Source organism: Propithecus coquereli, unplaced genomic scaffold (genome assembly GCF_000956105.1).
Source record: "Propithecus coquereli isolate 6110/MARCELLA unplaced genomic scaffold, Pcoq_1.0 Scaffold245, whole genome shotgun sequence".
NCBI lineage: Eukaryota > Metazoa > Chordata > Mammalia > Primates > Indriidae > Propithecus > Propithecus coquereli.
Window position 1 is genome coordinate 1,244,944 of NW_012148008.1, and position 4,919 is coordinate 1,249,862.

At 35.7% G+C, this 4,919-nt stretch overlaps 1 protein-coding gene across 1 annotated transcript in view; it reads left to right on the plus strand.

The window, feature by feature from the left end:
* LOC105812136 (protocadherin-9-like) overlaps positions 1–4,919 on the plus strand; it is a 457,424-nt gene that overhangs the window by 438,277 nt on the left and 14,228 nt on the right. The gene's annotated exons all lie outside the window — the stretch shown is intronic.

The window sequence follows — 4,919 nt, forward strand, 5'->3', positions numbered from 1 at the left end:
TACAGGGGTACAAACACTTTGGTTACATATATTGCCTTTGTACCGCCTAAGTCAGAACATAAACAAGCCCTTGTAATGTTCTCTGTAAGGTTCCCAGCGTGGTATTTGTTAAATATATAAAGTGCAACATTTCAGAAATTTTTACTAAAATATTGAAAAGATGATGGAATATTTCATTCACAGTAGCTCACTCTTCATCAACTCACAAGGCTATTCTAAATTTTAAAATAATTTTCATTTTGACTTCCTAATAATTGGCTTACATATTGCCTATGGTAAATAAGCAGTATTGTTTCCAAGCCGATCATTCATGTCTCTCTGTGTTAGAGGTGGATTACTTTAAAGGATTTTGAAATTCTGTTTAGACCAGTTAGGCCTTCAAAGTTTGGATTCCAATTGGAAGTTTATCTCAAAGGATATTTAAAGGTTTTATATCGGGTATTTTCCAAAATAACAAAAACAAAAACTTTCCCACATTTGCTTTTGTCTTTTATATTACAAGTTATTTTGCTTCTTCATTCTCTGGTGTCCTAGATAGATTCTTTTGAATCTTCCATAGCTCTTTCTAGGTTCTAGGCACATCTCCTTCTACTCTTGTCCCTTCAGGCCTAGGGGTGGTAAGAGTTCCCTATTTTTGCCTCCTTCACCTCTCCTTATTAGTTTGTTTTCCCCAGCCCAGACTCCGTAATGGGTTCCTTCATTAAATTCTCTTCTATTAATCCCTTTGAGTGCCATCTCTTTTATGCTAGGACACGGAAAGATACCCAAGCTATGCCGGCACATAGGGAGCCATTCTTTCATGTCGTGATTAAATGCAAGCCTCAAAGCCTTCTCTACCTCAAATTCACATACATCTGCCATTGTGCCTCAAGCATTCATGTGCTTGGATTGAAATCACTTTATAAGGCTCCTACTGAAGTGTAGATATTTTTCCAAAGAATAACACTTAGCGTTTTGGTCAATAACGTTGTATATTAATGAGCTTACCAGAGTAGTCAACCATCAGTTATGCTAAAGGGATGGGTTATTTTAATAAGATAGATTGGAAAATAATAAAAACATGTTTCATTGTAAAGCGAGAACAGATCTAGATAGAAGGAAAATGTGATTAGTCGTAACTCCTCAAAAGAAATTATGGAAAAAACCCAGAAGAAACCAAAAGACAACCTTTGAAAAGGCAAGGTCAAATTTTGCTTAACAAGATTTTTTTTTTCTACTAGATATGGAACTTAATGGCAGCTTCTCTCCTGCTTCCATTTTGTTTTCTTATAGTTACCAAGACACTTTATTCTGAGTGTGATGAAGGTTTTCCTAAAATTTTGCATGTAAATTTTATCTGTATCTTAAAGGACAAAACTACTAATAAAATAGTAACATACTAAAGAGGTGTAAGTTCTTTCATCAAAAAATGGTAATCAATGACTGGCAATAAACATAGTAGAAAATATTGTCAAAAAATCTTAGCCAAATTTATAAAGATGTTAAAAAATTCACATACAATAGTTATCATTTTAAAAGAGAAATCTCTCTTTCAAAGGCTTGTATTAATGAAGTAATTTCTCTGGATTTGCAAGGTGTGTTCAGAGATAAACATACATTTTTAGATTGGAATAGGTAATCCTCCTATGTATCACCCTGAGAGGGCAAGATTTCTCTCTGAAAACTCTATTATACAGGCCATTTTCAATAATGGAGTATTGGTATTTTCAACAGTTCCCTTAGGAGATTCTTTCAAAATATAACATTTGATTTCTTCCCATTTTTAGAGTAGTATTTCTTTTATGTACAACTGAGTTTAAACAATGAATTGCACAATAACATTCTATATGTATTCTAATATGACATATTAGCCCTTTTTAAAATCACCTATTCCCCTACACTTTATGAAAAGTAATTGCATCCCTTATTATTATAAGCCAATATATTTATAGAGTCTAAGCTACTTTTAAAATTGCAGTACATTTGCTATACAATATTTTTAAAAAAAAATCCTCCCACTTACTTGAACCTACCTGTACCAAAGGGAAGGTAGTTATCTATATCTCATTAGATCTCTGCCTCAGTATAATTGCTAATGATTACTATGGTGTCTTCAGGCTTTAAATAATTGTTTTGTTATATATCCTGTGAATCTGGATTTCTGAAGACATCTAAGGAGTTCTGTTGGTTAAAAGAATTATGAACTGTTTGGCATGATTAGGTGGTTAGGTGGGATATAAGAAACAACCTAATTATGTTTTACGTTGGGGCATTTTCAGTTGCTTCAACTCCCAAGTAAAGTAGAATATAAGTGCTTTTGAACATAGCCATTTTGCCCTTGTTAATACCATTTAGATATTCCAAATATTATTTTAGGAAAATTTTATGCTATGAATTCTCTCCAGTGTTTCTCATATACAGGTTAAAAGTGTCACTATTATTAACTATTTTCTCAATGTAAATTATTTGCAACATAATATTTTATACATAGTCCTTTTGTTATCATTGTTGTTGTTAGCTCAAGGACATGAGACTCATCACAAACTTCATTTTTTTTCTTCCAAATGTATCTAGTAATTATCAACAATGTGCCAGGCCATGGTAACGGATGTTGAGGATGTAGCTATCAAAAAGCAAAGTGCCTGACTTTTTGGTGCTTACTCTCTAGTGTGAAAGATAGATATTACCAAATAAGTATAATGTGAAAAGTAGTGATGTGTGCTCTCAAGAAAAATAAAGTCGGGTAAGGTGATAAAGAATGACTGCGTAGAAGATATTATTATTTTTCAGGGTGGTCAGGAAATGCCTCTATGAAGAAATGACTCTTGAGGGGACAACTAAATTAGGTGAAGGAGTCATCCTAAGGCCAATAACAATATTCCAGGCATAAATAATAGCAAATCCAAAGACCCCAAGACCATATTAAGCTTGCTATATTTAAGGCACAAGAAGAAATTAGGTGGTACAGAGTAGGGGAGTATAGAGAGAGAAGTAGGGCATGAGATCAGAGAGTTTGACAGGAACCAGATAGTGAGAGGCTCCCTGGACCATGGAAAGCAGTGTGGTTTTACCCATATGTGATGGGAAGCGGGGGAGTAAGGCATCCTGCTTTAAATACTGTGTTAGGCTGGGTAATAGTTCCCAAAATATATTAATATCTACATTTTAGTCCCCAGAATGTGTGGATACGTTACCTTACATAACAAACAGGACTTTGCAAATGTGATTAAGGATCACATTTTGAGATAAGGAGATAGTGGTTCTTCTGAGAGGGGTACAGTAGGAGTCAGAGGAGAAGGTGATGTGATAATGGAAGTAGAGATTGGAAAGATGTGTTTTGAAGATGGAGAAAGGAGCGACATGTCAGGGAACACAGATGAGAAGCTGAAAAAAGGAAAGAGAATGGATTTTCTCCTCACAATTTCTAAAATGAACCAGTTCTGTGGACACTTTGATTTCGACCCAGTGAAATTGATTTCAGACTTTTTACCCCCAGAAATGTAAGCAAATAAATGCATATTGTTTTAAGCCACTAAATTTTTGGCAATTTGTTACAGTGCTAACAGGAAACAAATACAAGCAACTAATACAAGCTAACTCTACTTAGAGATTGGACAATAGAATGTAGAAACAGCGAAAGAAGTGAGTCCTGTCAAGAAATGAGAGGGGAATGGGATGGTGAGTTTGCGGTTGATGAACTAAAGGCTCGCTAAGTGCTTGGCTGTGTGATTCCAGTTAAAGGCAGATGTTGTCTTTAAATGTTTCCTATTTCTGAGTAACAAATTACCACAGATTTAACAGCTTATGGCAATACAAATTTATCATCTCAGTTTTCATCATTTATTATTTCATGAGTCCAGGTGGGCTCAAGATGCTTAGGATCTCAGAAGGCTGAAATCAAGGTATCAGCTGGGATGGACGCTTACCTAGAGGCACCAAAGAAGAATCCTCTTCCAGTTCATTCAGATTGTTGGCAGAATTCATCTCCTTATGGCTGTCGGACTGAGATCCCTGTTGTGCTAGCTGCCCAGTGTTGGGGTTGCTCTCAGCTATAAGAGTCTATTCTCAGATACTTTCCATTTGGTCCCTCATGTATTTAAAGCCAGCAATAGCACATCAAATCCTCCTTGTGCTTAGAATCTGAGCTCCCATCTGCTACCAGCTGGAGGAAATGCTCTACTTAGAAAGGGCTCGAGTGATTAAATTAGTCCTGCCCAGTATCTCTTTGGATCAACTAAAGGTCAACTGATTAGTAATTTTATGACGTCTACAAAACTCCTTTTGCCATATAATTCAACAACACTGGTGCATTATCTTATCACATTTATAGTCGCAGGAATTAGGGTAGAAAATATTGAGAGGAGGGGCATTTTAGATTTTTTCCTAACAGGTGCCAAAGGTGATTCTAGTTGTTTGTGATTTTTGTTTCATTGTTGAACAACCGGGTGATCAGTGTGACATATACAAAAATAATAAAGTCAGGGAAAGTAGCAGTTTTTCAGAAAGAAAAAAATGCAAGACTTATGTAACTTGACAATAGCAATTAGTAATTCAATGATAATGATAAGTAGGGAGTCAAATATATCAATATGGCCTGTAAGAGAAAGATAAAGGGCTGGAAATATAAAAGGACTAGAAATATAAATTGGGGGAATCACCAGCCTTTATATGATATGTAAGTCCACATAATTATGTCAGCCCACAAGGGAGAGTATAGATAAAGAGCACTGAGCATGCCAATATTTAGGCGTCTGGAAGAGGCTATGGCACCATCAAAGGAAACTGAAGCAGAAAGGCTAATGATGAACTGGAGAAATCAGGAGAATATGACAGCACCTGGGAAACTTGTTAGAATTCAACATTCTTGGACGCCACCCCAAACCTACTGAATCAGAATTTCCGTATGGGATCAGCAATGCATGTGTTAAAAAGCTCTCCGT